Source organism: Castanea sativa, chromosome 8 (genome assembly GCF_040712315.1).
Source record: "Castanea sativa cultivar Marrone di Chiusa Pesio chromosome 8, ASM4071231v1".
Classification (NCBI taxonomy): domain Eukaryota; kingdom Viridiplantae; phylum Streptophyta; class Magnoliopsida; order Fagales; family Fagaceae; genus Castanea; species Castanea sativa.
In genome coordinates, this window is record NC_134020.1 from 422,362 (window position 1) to 431,641 (window position 9,280).

General features: G+C 37.8%; 1 long non-coding RNA gene across 1 annotated transcript; it reads left to right on the plus strand.

Annotated features, from left to right (window-relative positions):
- The first annotated feature begins 2,305 nt into the window (after positions 1-2,305).
- On the plus strand, positions 2,306-3,694 carry LOC142606845 (uncharacterized). The gene is made up of 2 exons (XR_012839186.1): positions 2,306-2,538; positions 3,399-3,694. It is a non-coding gene; the product is annotated as an uncharacterized LOC142606845 (long non-coding RNA).
- The last annotated feature ends 5,586 nt before the right edge of the window (positions 3,695-9,280 follow it).

Genomic DNA, 9,280 nt, shown 5'->3' on the forward strand with positions numbered 1-9,280 from the left:
CCACCCACGGGGCATGCCCGCGCCTCGCCCGCGTGCCCACGCCGTGCTGCCACAGCCCCTCAGGCAGCCAAGGCCAGGGCGCCCCCCAGGGGCATGCCAGCGTGCCCACGCAAGCATGCCATGGCCTTGGCTGCGTGCCTTGGCCTTGGCTGCTTGCCCATGGGGGCTGCCTTGGCCTTGGCCTTGGCTGCTGCATGCCCAGGCCTTGGATGCTACATGCCCATGGGGGGCTGCCTTGGCCTTGGCTGCTGCATGCCTTGGCCTTGGCCTTGGCCTTGGCTGCCTGCCCATGGGGGCTGCCTTGGCCTTGGCCTTGGCTGCTGCCTGCCCACATATTTGGGGTGATTTCCTAAAGATGAGGGTTTTTTGAAAAGTGAGGTTATTTTCCCCACGGAGGCAGGCATCACAGGGGCATGCCCGTGTGCACGCCGCGCCGCATCGCCCCGCATCGTCCCGCACTCCGGCAAAATTGGCCCGTGCCTTTTCCCATTTTATTGTCCCTAAATTCATTCCATGATTTTAGAGGAGCTTTCCAGCAAGCGGCTCCGCCTTGCCTGCTGCATGCCCTGGCCTTGGCTGCCTGCCCATGGGGGGCTGCCTTGGCCTTGCCTGCTGCATGCCCTGGCCTTGGCAGCATGCCCTGGGCATCCCAGGGGCATGCCCGCGTGCACGTCGCGCCGCATCGCCCCTCATCGTCCCGCACTCCGGCAAAATTGGCCCGTGCCTTTTCCCATTTTATTGTCCCTAAATTCACGGAACACATCCGGAAAATAATGATACACTGAACACATTCGGAAAATAACTGGCTCCCCTCTCTTATATCAAAGTTAAAATTATCTTTTTTCTTGGAGTTGGCGTGTGAGTTTAAGTCCTTATTCCATTCCACTAAGTATTAAGTCTAAGTTTTCCCTTCCCCTATTCTGTATCAAAAAAAAAAAAAAAAAGAATCGGTTTAAAGTCGAGTCTAGTCCCACATCGCTTAGGTTTATATTAGCAGAGTGACTTATAACTTGCTCCACGACTCCAACTGTCTTGGAGTTCGCGTGTGAGTTTAAGTCTTTATTCCATTCCGCTAAGCATTGAGTCTAATTTCCCCTTCCCCTATTTCGTATCGAACCTTAGTAATTGATATTAAAAAGAAAAGCAACACTCCTGCCAATACGAAAAGAACAAATAAGAATAATAGTAATAACAACATATGATTGATCACCAACGAGCCTAACAGACCAAAAATGATGGAATTCTTTTAGAATTTGATATTTAAAATTTCTTGCAACAATTAGCATAAATACATAATACTAAAAAGACATTAAAATTTCAATTGAGTATTGTTATTGTTAAAAAATGTACCGCAATTATAATAATCAACATAATGGTGGGGACCTATACGGAGGGAACTAAATAATATATCACATGTTCCATGTAGGAAAAAAAAAAAAAAAAAAAACACATGCAGTACCAAAGTGGAGGACCGAACATGAGAATGGTACCTGACACAGATGCACCAAACCTATAGACCAAAGGATATCATTTGATATAAGCCTCACAATAACTTTATTTGTACTCTTCTAGTCTGATGCTTGCGTTTTTTTATGTTTATAATTACACAGAGGTAATATCTACGATCAGTTATTTAGGATCCTACATACAAATATTAGCCTTGGTAGACCATTATAGCAAAAAACGAGCTTGGAAAGTAAGAAATTTTTGGAAAAAAAGCTTAAAAATTCCATATCTCTAAAAATAAGTGGAATTTGGCGAAAAAGTTGGGGCAAACCGCCTTCGGCAGTTTGGGCTGCGTAGATCTCGAAAAGTTATATGAAATGAAAAAAAAATGCGTCCCAAACGGACCACCGAGCCAAAAGTTATGGCATTTCAAAGTTTCCGAATTTCTACCCGCATTTTATGCCTATCTAATCAACTTGGATGCTCCTTTTCTCTTTACCTACTCGTAGATCTCGCAAAAACGTATGAAAACGAGTGGTCACAATGCTCGATTCATCAAACTATCAAGAACTTATGGCCTCCAGAAGTTCGTAATCTTCTTATGCAATGTTATGCCACTCAATATTGCAATGGACTTCAATGACTTAGCATCTGTTACAGCATGGGCTGAAATTACCTTGGCTATCCTTTTATAATGTCACGCACCAACAAATAAGGTGGGGGTATTTCCGTCTTCTCAGTTTTTTGTTCTTTTAAACCTGATGGGATTTTAATTTACTCTATTACCCTTAACACATGCTCGTAAACTGGGGACTTCTGAGGGCTTTTGTTGGTATTTGCGTTATCATGCTCATTCTTGTTTATGCCTTTCACTTAACCTAAAATCAAATATGTTTAAATAAACCTTTCCTTCTCTCTCTCTCTCTCTCTCTCTCTCTCTCCCACCCAGGCTGTAATCCAGCAGTTGCCGGCAATGGCGACACCGCCGACAGAGCCCATTCCTTTCTTCCACGGTCGCCGAGGCCGACTGAGAGCTCGTTTCCCATTTCCCAGATTCCCATGATTGAAGTATTGTTGAGATTTTGATCATGGGTATGCAAATTTAATCGGTGTAATTTTTCTCATACAATGGCCTACTATCTTGTTCGATGAAATGTCTGTGTGATTTGTGTATTTTAATGCATCAGTTTTTCTCTGAGATTTTTAACAACTAAAATCTTATTGTCAAACCTAACTCCCTCCCTATTAATCTGGTTGGATTGTGGAATGTTACTGTTTAAAAGATTTAACTAGAATATCTATCTTTCCATGTATTTGCTATTTCTTATCTTCACCCTTTCTCATTTGTAAGTAAACTGGTCCTGCTTGCTTTTCTGATTGTGCAGTTTGGTTTTTCCAGAACCATCACTTTATTATGCTAAGCAATCAAGCTGCCAGCTAGTTTTATTTCATAGAGCGGTACATCTAGCTTTGGTACTACTTGCCTATAGTAATTGCCTAAATTTTCCAATCTCTATGAACAAGGTTGGCTCCAATGGGGGACTATAGATTCTGTCTTCTGGTTTGCTTATTTATATGTAATGAATTGCTCCTGCTTGTATTGATTGGATTCATTATAATGGTAGTTCAGGTCAAAGTAAAAGCAATCATGTTTGATCATCTCTAAGCAATTCATTGATCATTGCTGGGTTCTGATTGTTTAAATATACATGTATATAGAGAGAGATATTTATCTGTAGCTACTGAAATTGGCCATTTGTATTGCATGTGAAATTCTTATTGTATCATTTCCAAGCAATTTAGCAATAATATCTGGGTGCCTTTTATTTTTATGAGGTTTTTATTGTTTATCTTTCTACTATTTATCTCTAGTCATCATCATCTTCTCAATTGGATTATCATTCATTACAAAATATTTCTTATTGACATCTGTTTCTCTTCTATTTCTTCAGGATGCAAACGCAGACTCTGCCCAACCCTCTCTATTAATCTCGGCTAAAGTTCAAACTCCTATGCCAGATTTGAACTCAACAATGCCAGATTTGTATTCGGTTCTTTGTAGTGCTATTTTATTACAATTTGAATGTCATGGAATCTAATTTCTGCTGATCAAATTGTTGGTTACAATTTCGCATGTTTGATGCTTTGTTCCTTCTCTAACATAACAAAAGCTGTTAAAATCTATAGGTATCAAGTTGCATCAACAAAGTTATGGTTGCAGCATGCCCATGGGTTTGTGTTCTTTGAATTGTGCTTTTATGCGGACATTTAATTGTTCTCAACTTTTGGTGAAGGTTTACTCTGTCAACTGCTCAGCTCTCTCTAAAATTTGACTGCTTTTAGTTGTGGTTGCAGAATAATTTTGATTTCTTGGCTTTGTTTGTTACAAAGACATACACCAATGAACATTTGTGCAAACTGTCTATCATTTGTTATTATGATCTGACTATAAATGAGATTAGAATCTCCAACGCAAATAAGTAATGTTTATGTGTAGTTTGGAACCTTTGGGGTCCGCCTGATTTTCGTTACAAATTACGAGATTTATCTCCAAAGAATATCGTCATTCTAAATTGTTGAAGTTACAACAACTTGCTGAATATTATTAACATAACACCCAGAACAGGCACTGTCCCAGCTTAACTGCCACATCAGCACACAACCACAACACGAATAGACCAAAACCACTCAAAACAAACCCACATCAAAACTATTCCATTCCCAACCTCTTTTGAGATCAAATTCATGCAGGTTAGGACTTCAGAAACAGCAGTGCAGATTTTGGTATCACAGATACAGCAAACAAACACCTGTGCAGATGTAGCTTTCCTCCTCTCACTTCACATTAAAACAAGGGAGTGGGATCTTCCAGTTATGGCACAAAGCTCTGTATGTTTGAGTCCTTCACATCCCCTCGATTCCCCATTTGTCATTCTTTAGCAACTGTATGTCATACACCACACCCCCCAACCTACCTTTGGGGTCTGGTTGAAACAAAATCATTTAGTGATTGGCCGTTCATTGGTGTTACATACTACTATAATACCTTATCTTTTCTGGTACAATCTCCGTCTTTAGGTTTTGTTCATTTTAGGAGCTTTGTGGATAATATGACATTTACATTAAATATAAAATGTGAGATATAAATCTATGTTAGTCGTGGAAAAAACAATGTTTTCAGGTCTAATGGCAATTAGCTATTCTGGATTCTACAACTTCTAGGCGCTTTCAAATATTACAAGTGGTTGGTTAGTAAATTGTGCAAGTGCTGGATCATGTACTGAATCATGTATAATTTACTGAATCATGGATTTATGCTGAAGTCATTGTGCTATTGCAAAATTCTACAACTTCACTTCTTCCTAGGTAACTATTCAAAAAATATTTTCAGTAAATTGGATTGGTTAGACAACAAATATTAAAGAATTGTACTATATGCATTTCTCTTTGTGTGTATTCAGAGGAAAAGTTTGTTAATTCTATGTCCATCCTATTCAATTTTACAATTTTGCAACTACAAATTTGGGATACTTAGTTCACTTTTAGGTTAATAAAATCTATACATGTTGCTATTTCAAAACGTGAATCATATTGCTAACTGTTCTTTCGTTTTTATGTATTGTGAGATAAGTAGTGACACTCATGACTACTTTAATTATCAATTTAGAACCCCAATACAAATAGAACAAAGTTTCATATATTTCTTTTTTGGGTGTGAATTTAGAAAATCTAACTGTTGAATTTCATGTTCCTTATGCTCTTAACATGCATATCAAATTTCGTTCAAATCGGATGTTATTTACTATTTGATTAATTAACTTATTTTTTATATACAACTTTAGATTACAAAAACTGTAAATTATAACATTTATTTGATGACATAGCAATTGATCTTTGATTTTCTTGAAATTTTGTAAGCATTAAGGATGTAATAAGAACATGCAATCTAATGGTTAAATTTTCAAAATTCACACTCAATATAAAGATATATGATGACTTTGAACGGTTTCTCTCCAAACTAGTTTGGAGATAAACTTTGTTCCTTTGTTTTCTAACACATGCCGTTCATAGTTTTTTTTTTGGGGACCTTTTTTGTTGTTCATTCACCACCAATCTCCTCTTTCACAAGTACGCACTTTCTTTTATGTTTCTTTCTCTCTTTCGAAAACTGGCCATTCAGGTTTTTTTGTTATTTTTTTTTTTCATGGAATTTTGTTGGTTTATGGCTATGGGTTGCTCTGGATTTCAGGGTTTTTTTTTTTTTTTTTTTTTTTTTTTTTTTTTTTCATGTTTTCTTCTTCTTCCTTTGTTGTCAAATCTATGGCAAAGAAGAATCATGAAATTTTTGTTATTAGATTTTCTTTTTTCCTTTTTTTTGTATGCAATTTTTATTGGATTTTTGGTTTCTTGGGATTCTTCTATTTGTTTTCAATTCTACGATTGTTTTAATTGATATATAGTGTTCTTCTCATCTTCATTTTACATTGGTTTGGATTTTCTTTTTCCCTTTTTTTGGTTATGCAATTTTTATTGGATTTTTGGTTTCTTGGGATTCTTCTATTTGATTTCAATTATGGTTTTGTTTTCGTTTGATATATAGTGTTATTGTTGTCTTCATTTACATTGGTCTTCCCTTTTTATAACTTATTATAATCTTTGGGTTGTCTTATATGATAGCCTATAGAATGTTATGTTGGGGCCGCTATTTTCGATTATGTGATAATCTTTTTTTTTCAAGGTTGGGGTTGGTTAGTATAGTTGTTTGAGAGTTATATAACTCAATTATATATGATTATGCAAGATGGGCATGGTATTAGATATTATAAATTTGAGGTACATATTCAGAGAGAGGGTTGAGAGAGACTTAACAAATAGCAAGCTTTAATGAATACCTCTATCATTATGCATAATCAAAAGGCATGTTTCAGATTTTTAGTCTTTATAGAAGGCTCTTGTGTCCTCGTCCTCTCTATCACTAGGGGGTTCACCCCTATCATTACCGCTATCATAGTCTTCACTATTGTTTCCTTCACTATTGTTTCCTTCACTATCACTGTCATCACTGCTATTGTCTCCACCATCATGGTCTTCACTATCGTTGTCACCACTATCATCATTTTTAGTGCCACTATCTTCATCATCATCACTAGGGGCTTCTCCCCTTTCATCATTTTCATCGTCAGTTCTTGCTTCATATGGGTTCTTCATCATCAGTTCGTTTCATTAAAAGTACTCTTATCCCATTCTCATATTGGTTCATAGCTCCATCGATGTACATTTTCCATGCCCCTAGTTCAATATCCAAAATATCCTTATTTGGGAAATCTTCTTTTCCATCATCTCCTTTTATGGGGTTCTCGACACAAAGATCTAATAGGGCTCTTCCTTTGATTGTTTTTCTGGCCACATACTTCAAATCGAATTCAACTAATAGGATCAATTATCTTAACAATCTTCCACTCAAAGTGGGTTTCTCAAATAGGTACTTCAATGGGTCCATTCTGGCTATTATCCATATTTGGAATGGTCGAATGATGTGTCTCAACTTCTGCATGGCCCACACGAGTGCAAAACATGACTTCTCTATGGGCATGTATCTAGTCTTATAATCATGGAATCTTTTGCTCAAATAGTACACCGCTCTCTCATTCTTATCATCATCTTCTTGTGCAAGCATGCTTCCAACTGCATCTCCTATGATAGAGAGGTATAGGAGTAGTGGCTTTCCCTACATTCGGGGTACTAGGATGGGTGGATTCAGGAGGTATTCCTTGACATCAAAGGCTTTCTGACATTCATCATTTCATGCATGGGGTTCATTCTTCCTTAGGAGCTTAAAGACGAGCTCACAAGTGGAGGTGAGTTTGGTAATGATTGGCTAATGTACTGTAATCGACCTAAAAATCCCCTTATCTCCTTCTCACTCTTGGGTGGAGGCATCTTCAATATAGCTTTGATCTTTGATGGGTCAACCTTGATCCCTTTTATCTCTTACCAAAAAACCTAGCAATTTCCTAATTGTTACTCCAAAGGTACACTTTTGGGGGGTTCAACCTCAATTTATACTCCTTAATCTTTTCAAAAAGCTTTCTGAAGATAATGATATGACCTTCTCTACCCTTGGATTTCATGATCATGTCATCAACTTATATCTCAACCTCATTGTGCATCATGTCATGTGACAAGGAGCATTCATTGGTAGGTCGCTCCATATTCTTGAGCCCAAATGGTATCATGGTGTAACTATAGATTCTCCATTCTATGGTGAAGGTAGTCTTATTCATATCCTTAGGAGTCATTTTGAATTGGTTATATCCCGAAAAACCATCCATAAAAAGACATCAAGGAACTATCGGCCATATGGTCGACTACGAAATCCATGTGGGGAAGCGGGAAATCATCCTTAGGGAAAGTTTTTTTTTAAATTACTAAAATCCATGCACATTCTTAATTTTCCATCCTTCTTTGATACGGGCACACATTGGCTATCCACTTAGCTTGGTGCATGGGTTTGATGAACCCTATTATCAGTTGCTTAGTGACCTTTTCTTTGATCTTTAGAAGCCATTCAGTTCTCATGAGTATCAATGTGGTGTTGGGCTATTTCGGGATCAATACTAGGCATATCTTCATAAGACCATGCAAACACTTCTTGAAATTCTGTGAGCTTTTTGAGATCTTTTTATTTATTTTTTTTTTTTTGGGTTAAGCCAATTTCAATTAAGCGTGGATTCTCACCATTGCCCAAATTAGTAATTTTAAAAGTTGGTTCCATAGGTTTAAAGTTATTTTCCAATTGTTTATTTATTTCATTTTCAAATTCATTACAATCATTTAAGTGTAGAATTTCAATATTATGCGAAATCAAAAATAAGCCAAATCAAAATTCATCTTATCAAAAATGTTGAAAAGTACATTGGAGCTTGCATGACAAGATTTCTTTCCCATATTATTAGCAAACCTATCCCAAGTCCAATTATTTAGGTGCCCCATAGCAAGCACGATGAAGGTAGGGGGATCACTTGGCTCTTCATTAGTGACAGCGAACACGTCCCCCTCCATCTTCTACATAGTCTCCATTGCTTCAACATCCATGTAGTCAACCCACTCGGCTTTCTCTTGAACTTCCTTGAACACCATAGTAGGTTTCTCCTTCAAAGTAAGCTTCTCATTGAAGAACATCTCCCAACCAGGATGCACTTTTCCATCCTTACCTACCTAAAGCTCGAGAAAGCTACAAAAAGGAAAATCTCCCCCCTCCTTTACAAAGTTTCCATTAAGGGTACCAAGGTTCTTTTTGATTCTATCGCAGCCTTCAAAGAATCCTAAACCTTCTTTGGTCAGTTGAGTCTTGAAATCGGGGAATTTGGCCACCCCTTTTCCTTCTTTTCCAAGACTCATACTAGGTATATATCCCATGTTTTTCATCATTGCAATTACGTCATGGCTACAATATGGGAGCAAATCCGTAGTATACCTTTCATCCTTCAATCCATAGTTAGCCATGTTCACAAACTCAAAGCCATTCATTTGAAACTCACTTCCTCCTTTTTCAAGTCCATAGATGGGAGCTAGGATTTCATCGTCACCAATTGCTACAGAAATCCCTCCTTTCCATGGGATCTTCATTTTTTGGTGTAGAGAAGAAGGAATAGCCCTAATGGGATGAAGCTATGCCCTTCCTAAGAGAAGATTGAAGTTAGGAGTGATGTCCATCACATGGAATTCCACAATCATCTCCAATGGGCCAATCTTGCAAGGAGCTTTGAAAGTTCCCATAACCTTCCTTGAAGTGTTGTCATATGCCCTAAAAATCAAAGGAGGAGTAATGATC